We start from the raw sequence: 16,888 nt of genomic DNA, 5'->3' as shown, positions 1-16,888 counted from the left end.
GAAAGTGCACCCAGCTGCAGCTCCTCACAGACCGCATGGTTCGGTTGGAGCAGCAATTGGATGCACTTAGGAGCATGCAGGTGGCGGAAAGCGTCATAGATCGCAGTTATGTAAATGTGGTCACACCCAAGGTGCAGGCAGAGAAATGGGTGACCACCAGAAAGGGCAGGCAGTCAGTGCAGGAATCCCCTGTGGTTGTCCCCCTCTCGAACAGATATACCCCTTTGGATACTGTCGGGGGGGATAGCCTATCAGGGGAAAACAGCAGCAGCCAGAGCAGTGGCACCACGGCTGGCTCTGATGTTCAGAAGGGAGGGTCAAAGCGCAGAAGAGTAATAGTAATAGGGGACTCTATAGTCAGGGGCACAGATAGGCGCTTCTGTGGACGTGAAAGAGACTCCAGGATGGTATGTTGCCTCCCTGGTGCCAGGGTCCAGGATGTCTCCGAACGGGTAGAGGGAATCCTGAAGGGGAGGGCAAACAGGCAGAGGTCGTTGTACATATTGGTACTAACGACATAGGCAGGAAGGGGCATGAGGTCCTGCAGCAGGAGTTCAGGGAGCTAGGCAGAAAGTTAAAAGACAGGACCTCGAGGGTTGTAATCTCGGGATTACTCCCTGTGCCACGTGCCAGTGAGGCTAGAAATAGGAAGATAGAGCAGACAAACACGTGGCTAAACAGCTGGTGTAGGAGGGAGGGTTTCTGTTATCTGGACCACTGGGAGCTCTTCCGGGGCAGGTGTGACCTGTATAAGATGGACGGGTTGCATCTAAACCGGAGAGGCATAAATATCCTGGCCGCGAGGTTTGCTAGTGTCACACGGGAGGGTTTAAACTAGTATGGCAGGGGGGTGGGCACGGGAGCAATAGGTCAGAAGGTGAGAGCATTGAGGGAGAACTAGGGAATAGGGACAGTGTGGCTCTGAGGCAGAGCAGACGGGGAGAAGTTGCTGAACACAGCGGGTCTGGTGGCCTGAAGTGCATATGTTTTAATGCAAGGAGCATTACGGGTAAGGCAGATGAACTTAGAGCTTGGATTACTACTTGGAACTATGACGTTGTTGCCATTACAGAGACCTGGTTGAGGGAAGGGCAGGATTGGCAGCTAAACGTTCCAGGATTTAGATGTTTCAGGCGGGATAGAGGGGGATGTAAAAGGGGAGGCGGAGTTGCGCTACTTGTTCGGGAGAGTATCACAGCTATACAGCGAGAGGACACCTCAGAGGGCAGTGAGGCTATATGGGTAGAGATCAGGAATAAGAAGGGTGCAGTCACAATGTTGGGGGTATACTACAGGCCTCCCAACAGCCAGCGGGAGATAGAGGAGCAGATAGGTAGACAGATTTTGGAAAAGAGTAAAAACAACAGGGTTGTGGTGATGGGAGACTTCAACTTCCCCAATATTGACTGGGACTCACTTAGTGCCAGGGGCTTAGACGGGGCAGAGTTTGTAAGGAGCATCCAGGAGGGCTTCTTAAAACAGTATGTAAACAGTCCAACTAGGGAAGGGGCGGTACTGGACCTGGTATTGGGGAATGAGCCCGGCCAGGTGGTAGATGTTTCAGTAGGGGAGCATTTCGGTAACAGTGACCACAATTCAGTAAGTTTTAAAGTACTGGTGGACAAGGATAAGAGTGGTCCGAGGATGAATGTGCTAAATTGGGGGAAGGCTAATTATAACAATATTAGGCGGGAACTGAAGAACATAGATTGGGGGCGGATGTTTGAGGGCAAATCAACATCTGACATGTGGGAGGCTTTCAAGTGTCAGTTGAAAGGAATACAGGACAGGCATGTTCCTGTGAGGAAGAAAGATAAATACGGCAATTTTCGGGAACCTTGGATGACGAGTGATATTGTAGGCCTCGTCAAAAAGAAAAAGGAGGCATTTGTCAGGGCTAAAAGGCTGGGAACAGACGAAGCCTGTGTGGCATATAAGGAAAGTAGGAAGGAACTTAAGCAAGGAGTCAGGAGGGCTAGAAGGGGTCATGAAAAGTCATTGGCAAATAGGGTTAAGGAAAATCCCAAGGCTTTTTACACGTACATAAAAAGCAAGAGGGTAGCCAGGGAAAGGGTTGGCCCACTGAAGGATAGGCAAGGGAATCTATGTGTGGAGCCAGAGGAAATGGGCGAGGTACTAAATGAATACTTTGCATCAGTATTCACCAAAGAGAAGGAATTGGTAGATGTTGAGTCTGGAGAAGGGGGTGTAGATAGCCTGGGTCACATTGTGATCCAAAAAGACGAGGTGTTGGGTGTCTTAAAAAATATTAAGGTAGATAAGTCCCCAGGGCCGGATGGGATCTACCCCAGAATACTGAAGGAGGCTGGAGAGGAAATTGCTGAGGCCTTGACAGAAATCTTTGGATCCTCGCTGTCTTCAGGGGATGTCCCGGAGGACTGGAGAATAGCCAATGTTGTTCCTCTGTTTAAGAAGGGTGGCAGGGATAATCCCGGGAACTACAGGCCTTACTTCAGTGGTAGGGAAATTACTGGAGAGAATTCTTCGAGACAGGATCTACTCCCATTTGGAAGCAAATGGACGTATTAGTGAGAGGCAGCACGGTTTTGTGAAGGGGAGGTCGTGTCTCACTAACTTGATAGAGTTTTTCGAGGAGGTCACTAAGATGATTGATGCAGGTAGGGCAGTAGATGTTGTCTATATGGACTTCAGTAAGGCCTTTGACAAGGTCCCTCATGGTAGACTAGTACAAAAGGTGAAGTCACACGGGATCAGGGGTGAACTGGCAAGGTGGATACAGAACTGGCTAGGCCATAGAAGGCAGAGGGTAGCAATGGAGGGATGCTTTTCTAATTGGAGGGCTGTGACCAGTGGTGTTCCACAGGGATCAGTGCTGGGACCTTTGCTCTTTGTAGTATATATAAATGATTTGGAGGAAAATGTAACTGGTCTGATTAGTAAGTTTGCAGACGACACAAAGGTTGGTGGAATTGCGGATAGCGATGAGGACTGTCTGAGGATACAGCAGGATTTAGATTGTCTGGAGACTTGGGCGGAGAGATGGCAGATGGAGTTTAACCTGGACAAATGTGAGGTAATGCATTTTGGAAGGGCTAATGCTGGTAGGGAATATACAGTGAATGGTAGAACCCTCAAGAGTATTGAAAGTCAAAGAGATCTAGGAGTACAGGTCCACAGATCACTGAAAGGGGCTACACAGGTGGAGAAGGTAGTCAAGAAGGCATACGGCATGCTTGCCTTCATTGGCCGGGGCATTGAGTATAAGAATTGGTTAGTCATGTTGCAGCTGTATAGAACCTTAGTTAGGCCACACTTGGAGTATAGTGTTCAATTCTGGTCGCCACACTACCAGAAGGATGTGGAGGCTTTAGAGAGGGTGCAGAAGAGATTTACCAGAATGTTGCCTGGTATGGAGGGCATAAGCTATGAGGAGCGATTGAATAAACTCGGTTTGTTCTCACTGGAACGAAGGAGGTTGAGGGGCGACCTGATAGAGGTATACAAAATTATGAGGGGCATAGACAGAGTGGATAGTCAGAGGCTTTTCCCCAGGGTAGAGGGGTCAATTACTAGGGGGCATAGGTTTAAGGTGAGAGGGGCAAAGTTTAGAGTAGATGTACGAGGCAAGTTTTTTACGCAGAGGGTAGTGGGTGCCTGGAACTCACTACCGGAGGAGGTAGTGGAAGCAGGGACGATAGGGACATTTAAGGGGCATCTTGACAAATATATGAATAGGATGGGAATAGAAGGATACGGACCCAGGAAGTGTAGAAGATTGTAGTTTAGTCGGGCAGTATGGTCGGCACGGGCTTGGAGGGCCGAAGGGCCTGTTCCTGTGCTGTACATTTCTTTGTTCTTTGTTCTTTGATATTTATTGTCACGCAGGCACATATCTTTATTTAAAAGGGGGGATGTCATAATACACACCAGTATATCATGGTGCAGACACACACACACACACTGATGGACATGCAGTGGGACCAATCAGCATACACAACACCACAGCCAATCACCAGTGAGAGCACACGCACTATAAAGACAGGGGACAGGAGAGTTCCCGCTCATTCTAGTAGCAGCCAGCTCGGAGCACTGAGCTCACAGCCTGCAGCACAGACATTCACCATGTGCTGAGTGCATCACCTGCTTAGGACTAGGCAAGGGTCAACAGTTAAAGCTGGTATTGCATTTATCCACAGTTCAAGAATGTTAATATAGTTAACCTTATAATAAAATAGAGTTGCACCACTTCCAGTGTTGGTGACCTGTTTGTGATCCAGAACACCCAACACATCACTTGCTGGCTTTTCTGCTGGGTGGTTGACTCCTTCCCAATCTTTTTTTCCTGTTTCTCATCAAAGCAGTTTGCTGGGTGGGGTGGGGTCATGGATAATTTGGAGCCCGTTTGATGGGGTTAGAAGCCGTACTCAAGGACGCCATACAAGAGCCACCTTACGTGCGACTGCTCAGCTCATGTCCGTGACCAGAGGCCCTGCTCAGCCATTTTGACCCCACAAGGCCACTCATGGTCACTTGTGGGTATGCCTCACCATCCGGCATGAGGGCCGTTTTGTCCCATTGGATGGACAAGGCGAAGGAGCGCCTGACCGCTTTTGACTCTTGGATAATAGCCGTGGCTGAGCATAACTGCACGGTGGTACAATGGTTAGCACTGCTTCCTCACAATGCCAGGGATCCAGGTTCAATTCCGGCCTTGGGTGACTGCCTGTGTGGAGTTTGAACTTTCTCCCGATGTCTGCATAGGATTCCTCTGGGTTCTCCGGTTTCCTCCCACAGTCCAAAGATGTGCGGATTAGTTGGATTGACAATGCCCCTTAGAGTCCAGGAATGTGCAAGTTAGGTTACGAGGTTATGGGTATAGGACGGAGTGGATCGGTGCAGACTTGATGGACCGAATGGCCTCCTTTTGCACTGTAGGGATTCTATGTTTCTAGGAGATCGAGAAGGAGGGTTTGGCTGTAACGTTTGCTGTCAAGAAATTCCATCAGTATGTGAATGGGCATCAGTTTACGGTGCTGACCGATCCCAAGATTTTGTTGGGGTCATTTAAAAAGGACAGGGCCACTCCCCCCATTGTGTTGGTTAGGATTCAGCGATGGGCCCTCATTCTGGTGGCGTAGGCATATGTGCTGGAACACAGCCCCAGGACGCCGTTTGTGCACACAAACACGTTGAGTAGGCTCCCGCTCCCGACCAAGCCATCGACGTCCTCTAGCACTGACGAGGTTGTTGCTATCATGCACTTCATGGACACGTTGCCTGTCTCAGTAGTCCGGATACATGCATGGACCCAGACAAAACCCCTACTATCCAGGGGTCACAATATCGTTTTGGTTGGGCCCCAGTATTGTGTGCTTCCCTGAGAGCAGAAGGTCTTTACGACCAAGATCGTGGAATTCAGCATTGAAGGCGGGATCTTCCGTTGGGGACACGCGCAGTGGTTCTACAAGACCTCCACAACGGGCACCCTGCCGTGTCGAAGATGAAGATGCTTGCCCACAGTTATGTGTGGTGGTCGGATATGGACGTGGAGATCGAGTGGCTCGCCCAACAGTGTGGAGAATGGCAGAAGGAGAAGATGGATCAAAATAGAGGGCGGAATATGTCAGGAGCAACAAAGCTCCCGCCAGTGGTGCCCCTCCACCCATGGGGGTGGGTGGGTCACCCATAGGTACACCTCCGTGCCGGCTTTGCCAGGCCTTTTCAGGGGTCAATGTTTCTTCTTCTCATTGATGTCCACTCGAAGTGGCTGGACATCCACCGCATGCCATCAATGACTTCTAAAGTGACGGTTGAGAAATCGCTGCTCTCGTTCAGAGTTCACAGCAGCCCAGAGGTTTTGGTTTAGGATAACGGGACATCTTTTATCAGCAAGGGTTTTGGGACATCAGTGGCCTCATTGCACCAGATTTGGTGTTGGGATGAGGCGGTTGAATCTCGCAAGAGACCTGAATCCAGATTTGCGATTCTTGAAACATCTTGCAAGATTCAATGGATTCTCACGGCGCTTCGCGATTTGGACCTTGCTCTCCCTGGGTGAGATCCAGGCGTGCATATTTAATAGATCATTTAAATATGCACTCGCCCAATTCAACTGGGGCCCAGGATTCACCAGCCTCGCCAGCGAGGCCTCAACTGGGCACCATTTGGTACTGGTTCACAAAGTCGTGATGGCACCTTGGGGGGTGTTGAAGCCCCTGGCTGGTCGGGAACAGTGCAGGGTGGCACCCTAGCACTCCCTCTGGCACATCGGCACCTTGGCAGTGTCACCCGACACCCTAGCAGTGTCACACAGGCACTGCCAGGCTGGGTAGGGGCATTGCTACAGTGCCAAGCTGGCAGTGCCAAGGTGCCCAGGTGCCTGGCTGCCCATGCCAGGCGTCAGGCTGAAAGGGGCCTTGCCTATAAGAGGTGGGGTGAGGGTGGCTTGAGGACCCCGGAAGAGGTATGCAGGCTGAAGTAGGGGTTCCTGAGGCTGCGGTGGGGGCGCGGGGTGGTGGGGGGAGGTCGAATGATCGGGGTTGCACTTCGATCCGCGAGTAGTGACTTAAATAGTGCCCTCGATGAGGAGTTCCTCACCAATGCTAAAAAAAACAGCATTGTGCCATTGAATAGCGGAGGCTCTCTTGGCGGTGCAGGCGCCAATAAACACCCCACTAAACATGCCGTTAAGCGGACTTGAACTTGAGGCCGCTGAATCATGTCCTATGTATCTTTTCTAGGTATGGTGCCCAGAACTGCTCACAATACTCCAGATGTGGTCCAACTGGAGTTTTATATAGCCGTAGCATAACTTCTACTCCCTTGAGTTCTAGTCGTCTGGGTATATAGTCATTCCATCAGCCTTTTTGATTATTTTATGCCCTTGTCCATGACATTTGCATTTCATTATATGTTTCACTAAACTGAATTTCGGCGGGAGCGGTGCGCAGGGGCCTTCTGGGAGGTAAGTTTTTGCTTTAAAAACACTTACCTGGTCCCGTTTCTGTTCTTCTTTTATGTTTTTTTTTATATATAAGGCGGGAACCGGAAGTTCGACCCGCGGACTTCTGGGAAGGTCCCCCCCCCAACCAATAAATTCTGCTGGAGAGGAAACCCGAGACACTACACGTGTAGTGTCTCCCACCCGCCCTCCTCCTCTAACCTATTAATAAGACCCATTGGTGTGAGGTAAGTGCCATATTATATTATTATTATATTTTTTTATTTATTTATTTATTAACCAGATCTTGGTTGGAGGTTAGAGGGATGGCAGGGAAGGGAGTGCAATGTTCCTCCTGCAGGATGTTTGAGGTGAGGGATGCCATGCCGTTAGTGTCCCTGCTGATTTTACCTGCAGGAAGTGCCGCCATCTCCAGCTCCTCCAAGACCGAGTTAGGGAACTGGAGCTGGAGTTGGATGAACTTCGGATCATTCGGGAGGCAGAAGGGGTCATAGATAGCAGCTTCAGGGAACTAGTTACACCAAAGATTGGAGATAGATGGGTAACTGTAAGAGGGACTGGGAAGACGCAGTCAGTGCAGGGATCCCCTGCGGTCGTTCCCCTGAGTAACAAGTATACCGCTTTGGATACTTGTGGGGGGGGGACTTACCAGGGGTAAGCCATGGGGTACAGGCCTCTGGCATGGAGTCTGTCCCTGTTGCTCAGAAGGGAAGGGGGGAGAGGAGCAGAGCATTAGTAATTGGGGACTCGATAGTCAGGGGCACAGATAGGAGATTTTGTGGGAGTGAGAGAGATTCACGTTTGGTATGTTGCCTCCCAGGTGCAAGGGTACGTGATGTCTCGGATCGTGTTTTCTGGGTCCTTAAGGGGGAGGGGGAGCAGCCCCAAGTCGTGGTCCACATTGGCACTAACGACATAGGTAGGAAAGGGGACAAGGATGTCAGGCAGGCTTTCAGGGAGCTAGGATGGAAGCTCAGAACGAGAACAAACAGAGTTGTTATCTCTGGGTTGTTGCCCGTGTCACGTGATAATGAGATGAGGAATAGGGAGAGAGAGCAATTAAACACGTGGCTACAGGGATGGTGCAGGCGGGAGGGATTCAGATTTCTGGATAACTGGGGCTCTTTCTGGGGAAGGTGGGACCTCTACAGACAGGATGGTCTACATCAGAACCTGAGGGGCACAAATATCCTGGGGGGGGAGATTTGCTAGTGCTCTTTGGGTGGGTTTAAACTAATGCAGCAGGGGCATGGGAACCTGGATTGTAGTTTTAGGGTCCGAGAGATTGAGAGTATAGAGGTCAGGAGCACAGATTTGACTTCGCAGGAGGGGGCCAGTGTTCAGGTAGGTGGTTTGAAGTGTGTCTACTTCAATGCCAGGAGTATACGAAATAAGGTAGGGGAACTGGCAGCATGGGTTGGTACCTGGGACTTCGATGTTGTGGCCATTTCGGAGACATGGATAGAGCAGGGACAGGAATGGTTGTTGCAGGTTCCGGGGTTTAGGTGGTTTAGTAAGCTCAGAGAAGGAGGCAAAAGAGGGGGAGGTGTGGCGCTGCTAGTCAAAAACAGTATTACGGTGGTGGAGAGGATGCTAGATGGGGACTCTTCGTCCGAGGAAGGATGGGCTGAGGTTAGAAACAGGAAAGGAGAGGTCACCCTGTTGGGAGTTTTCTATAGGCCTCCAAATAGTTCTAGGGATGTAGAGGAAAGAATGGCGAAGATGATTCTGGATAAGAGCGAAAGTAACAGGGTAGTTATTATGGGAGACTAACTTTCCAAATATTGACTGGAAAAGATATAGTTCGAGTACATTAGATGGGTCGTTTTTTGTACAATGTGTGCATGAGGGTTTCCTGACACAATATGTTGACAGGCCAACAAGAGGAGAGGCCACATTGGATTTGGTTTTGGGTAATGAACCAGGCCAGGTGTTAGATTTGGAGGTAGGTGAGCACTTTGGGGACAGTGACCACAATTCGGTGACGTTTACGTTAGTGATGGAAAGGGATAAGTATACCCCGCAGGGCAAGAGTTATAGCTGGGGGAGGGGCAATTATGATGCCATTAGACATGACTTGGGGGGGATAGGTTGGAGAAGTAGGCTGCAAGTGCTGGGCACACTGGAGATATGTGGAGCTTGTTCAAGGAACAGCTACTGCGTGTTCTTGATAAGTACATGCCGGTCAGGCAGGGAGGAAGGCGTAGAGCGAGGGAACCGTGGTTTACCAAAGAAGTGGAATCTCTTGTTAAGAGGAAGAAGGAGGCCTATGTGAAGATGAGGTGTGAAGTTTCAGTTGGGGCGCTTGATAGTTACAAGGTAGCGAGGAAGGATCTAAAGAGAGAGCTAAGACGAGCAAGGAGGGGACATGAGAAGTATTTGGCAGGAAGGATCAAGGAAAACCCAAAAGCTTTCTATAGGTATGTCAGGAATAAAAGAATGACTAGGGTAAGAGTAGTGCCAGTCAAGGACAGGGATGGGAAGTTGTGTGTGGAGTCTAAAGAGATAGGCGAGATACTAAATGAATATTTTTCGTCAGTATTCACTCAGGAAAAAGAGAATGTTGTGGAGGAGAATGCTGAGACCCAGGCTATTAGAATAGGTGGCATTGAGGTACGTAGGGAAGAGGTGTTGGCAATTCTGGACAGGCTGAAAATAGATAAGTCCCCGGGGCCTGATGGGATTTATCCTAGGATTCTCTGGGAAGCCAGGGAAGAGATTGCTGAGCCTTTGGCTTTGATTTTTATGTCATCATTGGCTACAGGAATAGTGCCAGAGGACTGGAGGATAGCAAATGTGTTTCCTTTGTTCAAGAAGGGGAGTAGAGACAACCCCGGCAACTATAGACCGGTGAGCCTCACGTCTGTTGTGGGTAAAGTCTTGGAGGGGATTATAAGAGACAAGATTTATAATCATCTAGATAGTAATAATATGATTAGGGATAGTCAGCATGGCTTTGTGAAGGGTAGGTCATGCCTCACAAACCTTATCGAGTTCTTTGAGAAGGTGACTGAACAGGTAGACGAGGGTAGAGCAGTTGATGTGGTGTATATGGATTTCAGTAAAGCGTTTGATAAGGTTCCCCTCGGTAGGCTATTGCAGAAAATACGGAGGCTGGGGATTGAGGGTGATTTAGAGATGTGGATCAGAAATTGGCTAGCTGAAAGAAGACAGAGGGTGGTGGTTGTTGGGAAATGTTCAGAATGGAGTTCAGTTACAAGTGGCGTACCACAAGGATCTGTTCTGGGGCCGTTGCTGTTTGTCATTTTTATAAATGACCTAGAGGAGGGCGCAGAAGGGTGGGTGAGTAAATTTGCAGACGACACTAAAGTTGGTGGTGTTGTCGACAGTGCGGAAGGATGTTGCAGGTTACAGAGGGACATAGATAAGCTGCAGAGCTGGGCTGAGAGGTGGCAAATGGAGTTTAATGTAGAGAAGTGTGAGGTGATTCACTTTGGAAGGAATAACAGGAATGCGGAATATTTGGCTAATGGTAAAGTTCTTGGAAGTGTGGATGAGCAGAGGGATCTCGGTGTCCATGTACATAGATCCCTGAAAGTTGCCACCCAGGTTGATAGGGTTGTGAAGAAGGCCTCTGGAATGTTGGCCTTTATTGGTAGAGGGATTGAGTTCCGGAGTCATGAGGTCATGTTGCAGCTGTACAAAACTCTGGTACGGCCGCATTTGGAGTATTGCGTACAGTTCTGGTCACCTCATTATAGGAAGGACGTGGAAGCTTTGGAGCGGGTGCAGAGGAGATTTACCAGGATGTTGCCTGGTATGGAGGGAAAACCTTATGAGGAAAGGCTGATGGACTTGAGGATGTTTTCGTTAGAGAGAAGAAGGTTAAGAGGAGACTTAATAGAGGTATACAAAATGATCAGGGGGTTAGATCGGGTGGACAGTGAGAGCCTTCTCCCGCGGATGGAAATGGCTAGCATGAGGGGACATAGCCTTAAACTGAGGGGTAATAGATATAGGACAGAGGTCAGAGGTAGGTTCTTTACGCAAAGAGTGGTGAGGCCGTGGAATGCCCTACCTGCAACAGTAGTGAACTCGCCAACATTGAGGGCATTTAAAAGTTTATTGGATAAGCATATGGATGATAATGGCATAGTGTAGGTTAGATAGCTTTTGTTTTTTGACTTCCCATGTCGGTGCAACATCGTGGGCCGAAGGGCTTGTACTGCGCTGTATCGTTCTATGTTCTATGTTCTATGAAACTTCAGCATTTATTTTCTACTTCGTAGCTTTTCCTGCAGCTAATTGGGAAAAACAAGGGGCGGGATTCGTCCGACCCCCGATGGGTCGGAGAATCGCCGGGGGGCGGCGTGAATCCCGCCCCTGCCGGCTGCCGAATTCTCCGGCGCTGGGGATTTGGTGTGGGCGGAAATCGCGCTGCGCCAGTCGGCGGCCGCTGGCAGCGGCCCCCCCCGACGATTCTCCGGCCCGCAATGGGCCGAGTGGCCACCTGTTTACGGCCTGTTCCGCCGGCGTAAATTACAACAGGTCCTTACCGGCGGGACCTGGCTCCACGGGCGGCCTCCGGGGTCCTTGGGGTGGCGCGGGGGGATCTGGCCCCGGGAGGTGCCCCCACGGTGACCTGGTCTGCGATCGGAGCCCACCGATCCGTGGGCGGGCCTGTGCCTCGGGGGCACTCCATTCCTCCGCGCCGGCCAGTATAAAAGTCCGCGATGGCAGGCGCGGAGAAGAACTCCCCTGCGCATGCGCTGGGATGACGGCTGCACACGCTGGTGCTCCCGCGCATGTGCCAACTCGCGCCGGCCGGCGGAGGCACTTCGGCACCGGTTGGCGTGGCGCATAGCCCCTTCCGCTCCGGCCGTCGCGGCGCAAACCACTCCGCCGCCGGCCTAGCCCCTGAAGGTGCAGAGGATTCCGCACTTTCCGGGCGGCCCGACGCCGGAATGGTTCACGCCACTCCTCGCTGGAGTTGCCCGCCCAGCCGGTTCGCGGAGAATCCTGCCCAAGATGACAATGTTGACATGATTTGAATTTAAAGAACATCGAGAGAAAAAAATGGCAGTATTCTGGTCATGCACTTATTATAGATTTCAATATTAGTTCAACAATAAAAATGAAAACAGTTGGATTTTGAAGCCCCCTAATTATCTTACCCACATCCTGGTGACCATTAGAAAAATGACAGTATTAATTATTGCTAACACCTGTGTGTGGACGAGACTGGCAGATTGGGGTCAAACAGAGAGAGAGGGAAGTCTGAAAAAATGACAGAGCGTGTCTCTCTTCAATTTCTTTCCTTCAATTTTGAAATAAAGGTTGAATTTTTCAGCCGACTTATTATCCTACTCTGTATTAGAAAATGTCAATGCTAACAGCTTAGATGCTCAGAAATTAATAACACTGGAAATAAAAGTGAAAACTTTAATCATATGTGGCTTCCTTCATGCTCAGGAGATGGAAGACGCCTGTGTGCGTTGAGGAGCCTGGACTGGGTTGAGCTGCCTTAGAGCACCTTCCTGTTATCTGCACATTCCCCACTCTATTTTTGAAGACTTATAAGAAAGGAAGGTACTGTGAGAGAGAGAATAAGGACGACAGGCAGATTCTTTCCTCCTTTTACTTTTGTAACTTAAAAAAAAAAAGAAATTTGAAAACAAATATAACTTATTTGAGGAGAACCAATCGGAAGGGTGAATAAGAGAGGTAGGTGAGCAAAGAAGCTGGGCAAATGGCAGGGTGCCTCGAGCTTCTCACCACCTTAGGGAGTTATCAGAATAGTTAAAGGTGAGGTGAGTAGCGATGGAGGAGGTGTTGTGTCACAGTGGGTTAACCTCTGAGCTAGAAGCTCTGGGGTTCAGTCCCAAGCCTGGACTTGATGACCAAGGAAGGTGCGTTCATAACACGGTTAAACAGGTTGAGTGTGTCAACCTGCAAATCCTTCCAAACACGCCAATGGCTGGCGGTAAGAGCGGGACAGACTCCTGGTCAGCCACGCTTGACATGGAGTGATGCCTCTCAATGCCTGGTGACAGACCAGCGATCTATTCCGGGAATGATTAACTATGGAAACAGCTGGAAGTCTGCCTTAGTGCACCATTAGGCATAGGAAGAGAATGGAAGAAGGAGAAGATGGATCAAAATAGAGGGCAGACGAATAATGAGAAGGAATGGTTCAAAGATGTCTTGTAATGGATTTAGGGAGGGAGTCACTAGAAGCCACTCTTTCCACAATATGTCCAGCTGTAAATTGTAGGCTGCAGCTTTTATTGGCTTCTTTCCCTGTTTAATGCTCCAACTGAAAGGTAATATGAAGACACTCTGAAATAGAGCATAACAAAGAGAGAAAAACAAAGTTAAAGTTAAGGGGACAGGATAAAAAAGATACAGAAGGAGGAGCGGAGAGACAGAGAGAGACACATTTCGAAAGAGGTATCAGAGGAGGCTAACAGAATAATTAAAAAATTTTTTTTAGAGTACCCAATTCATTTTTCCAATTAAGGGGCAATCCACCGACCCTGCGCATCATGGGTTGTGGGGGCAAAACCCACGCAAACACGGGAGAATGTGCAAACTCCACACGGACAATGACCCAGAGCCGGGATCGAACCTGGGACCTCGGCGCCGTGAGGCTGCAGTGCTACCCACTGCGCCACCTTGCTGCCCTGGCTAACAGAATAACTGACTCACTGGGTTGCAGTTTACCCTCTAGGGATGGGCTGGGAGGCAAGGGAGCCCATAACATGGAAAGGGAAGGAGGAGGGAAGTGTGTCAATCGCCTCCCTGCTGCCAAGCTTTTTGTTAGCAGCAGGTTAGGTGCAGCACGGCCGTCACGCCCAGAGGCCAATTGAATGACTTAAATGGTTAATTAAGGACCTCCTCCCAATGACAGTAGCATTTTAGCAGCGGCTGGTGGACTCTCCATTGCGGGTTGTCTGAGTCCTCAGCCGAGTCGGATTTGTAAAATGGCCGCCGCCATCGGTCGCACGTGTCGGGTCGAGAAGATGGCCGCCGACAAGATGGCCGCCTCCATGATTCGCACGAGGCGGATGACGCGTCAGACGGGGGCGTGTCAGGTCGATGCGCAGCCGCATTGCGAGGCCCGTGGGCCTGTGAGCATGATTTTCGGGCCTGCTGTTCTTTGTGTTTCTGGCCCTTGGGCCTGAACAGGCAGACCCTCGCAAAATGCCCCTTTTTCCCGCAGTCGCTGCAGATGGCGGAGCGTGTTGGGCAGCGTGGGCATGGATGCTGGCCCTGCCCGCAGAAGTAGCACGGTGTGCCCACGGTCTGGGCGGGTCACCGCGCGGCGCAGGCCCATAATGTGGCCGAGTCTGGGGAAGCCCAAGGGGGGCTCGCAGGGTCCGCGGGGTACATGCCCAAAATATGTCAGGCCACTTCCAGCGAGGAGGCGAGTGTTAGCGTTGCCTGGAGGTCTTTTACCCCGTTTTCGAGTACCGCTGCCGGATGTAGGTCGAGCGGACGCCGGACATGAAAGCGTCTCTGATGTGCAGGTTCATATGGACTTCCCCTGTCACATCCTGATGGTCACAGTCCCTGGCGAGCGCGGTGAGTTTTTCCACAAATTCGTCTAACGATTCCCCCGAGCGCTGCCGGCAGGTAGAGAGCAGATGCCGGGCATGTACCTCGTTGATGGATTTGACAAACCGCTTGCGTAGTAACTCGACCGCCTCTTTGTAGGTAGTCGCCTTTTCGAGCGTGGTGGAGATTTTGGGACTCACCCGGGCGTGGAGTAGGCGCAGATTGTGTGGCCCCAGGATGGGAGTCTCTGAGGAGTCCAGGTAGGCCTCGAAGCATCGGAGCCAGTATTTAAAAATTTATTTTGCCTCCGGTGTCTGTGCTTCCAGATTGAGCTTCTCTGGTTTTAGGCCTACGTCCACCCTGATGTAGTTTAGCTTATTAAATTGTTGTACCCTCAATAACGACGCTTAGAGAGTAAAACGGTAAAGAAGGCTTTAATAAGCTAAGAACTAGCCGGTGCTGAGACGGGTGCTCACTGGGTGTCGCCTGTGGTGATGTTCATTAATGTAAATACATATAGGCTAACTAGACACTAGAGGGAGCACCAAAGACATCACTCACACACACACACTCAACCATTAGATCAGGTAGATAGGACACGACCAATGGACATTCATGATACACACGGAGGTGACACGACCACAGGGGGGCATTACATCAACCCATATGTAAAGGACACCACACACATGATCTGCCTCTTTCCAGTGGAGACAGTCAGTGTGTAGAGACACAGGGTTGATTCAATATTACACCCACCGCGTGGATTGCAGCAACTGGTTAGTCAGTCTGGGTAACTGTAGTAGGATTAGCAGTAGTGTCGAACCCGAGTAATAGAAGTGTAAATAGTTTAATAAACGTGTTGAAGTTATCTCCACGTCTGAACCTTCCTTTGTCAAGTGCACCACAAGGAAGCCGCTTATGTTACACCTAGGACATAACAAATCATGGAACCAGGACTGAACTGTTTCAATCCATATAGCCATACCTCAGCATACAGTGACAACCAGCAATACCCAGGCAAGATGTTCGAGATCCGGGTTCCGCAACAGCTCCGGTGCCACGGCGATCTCCGTGAAAACTGGTGGGTATTCCGGCAAATGTTTGAATTCTTCCTGGTAGCAGCCGAACTAGAAGACCTGGCCGATGCAGAAAAGACAGAGCTTCTGCTCACCATCGCCGGTGCCAGAGCAGCAGAAATGTTTTAAAAATTCAAGTTCTCCAAAGGGCAAAACAGGAGCGACTTCCAGGCAGTCCTGGACAAATTCGGCAAATACTGTGAGGAAAACACACTCCAACCAGCAAGAAAAGGTAAGATAAGCACCAGTACTCACCACGATGCCGAGATCCCGGAGCACAGAACAGTTTTGATCGGCGGTCATCTTTCCAAAGGGACTGCACTTGCGTAGTTGCGAGACGCCGCACATGCGCAATCACGAAAACGGCCATCGGTAAAGGAACAGCGATCTGCGCATGCACAATCGCTTCCTACGCACTACGTCACATGCGTCGTGACGTCAAAGGCCCCGGACCACGCCCATTTAAAGGGGAAACGTTCCAAATCAAAGAAAAAATATTTTAAAGCCGTAAAACAACCTTCCTTCACCTGGAATGACAGCACAATGCCTCAAATTGAACCAGGAAATGAAATTAACCTGCGAAGAACCCTGCAACAAGCAGCTACCTACGCCCAAACCGATGATTCCGACCTTGAATACTTTGATACCGACCTTTACATTTTCTCTTGACCTCGCGAACCCAATGCCAGCTCCGACACAAACAGTGATGTTATGGTCCTAGAAGACAATGACTCAGACGAACCTTTCACCTTGGGAGGCTACCCCAGTTCCAAATCCGAACCGCAACTAGACGTGTTGCACATTGGCGACCCCGACGACGAGTTCTTCGGATTTGAGGATCTTCAGCCCAGCAGATATGACATCCCAACTCGTGAGTGCAAGATTATGCTGTGGCCTGACACCAAGAGACAGAGAGCGGTACAAGCCCACAGAGAGCGGCCTGCTGCCACACAGAGTGTGGTCCACGCACCGCTCAGGGTTCCCGACTCTACGAAAGAAGACATGCAAGACTCCACACCGCAGTCCTTGCATGGACAAGAAGTGACTCCAGTGTCACAAGCCTCCACAGCGAGCTCGTGGACAGACTCCACGATAGAAGAAATGCAAGACTCCAGAGCGCAGTCCTTGCAGGAACAAGACCATGAGGGTCTAGCAACCTCCTCTGACCAACTAGCGGCAGATGATGCAAGTCTGCAATGCTCAAGTAAACAGCAAGAAGACTATGAGAGTCTACCACGCTCCAGTGCACAGCAGGATGACCATGACGGTCTATCATGCTACAGTGAAGAAGAAAGCGACGATGACAGTCCAAGGCCAAATGAATGACAGCAGCAAGACAATAACAGTCCAC

This window comes from Scyliorhinus torazame, chromosome 8, assembly GCF_047496885.1.
Source record: "Scyliorhinus torazame isolate Kashiwa2021f chromosome 8, sScyTor2.1, whole genome shotgun sequence".
NCBI lineage: Eukaryota > Metazoa > Chordata > Chondrichthyes > Carcharhiniformes > Scyliorhinidae > Scyliorhinus > Scyliorhinus torazame.
Note: the sequence above shows the minus strand (reverse complement) of the source record.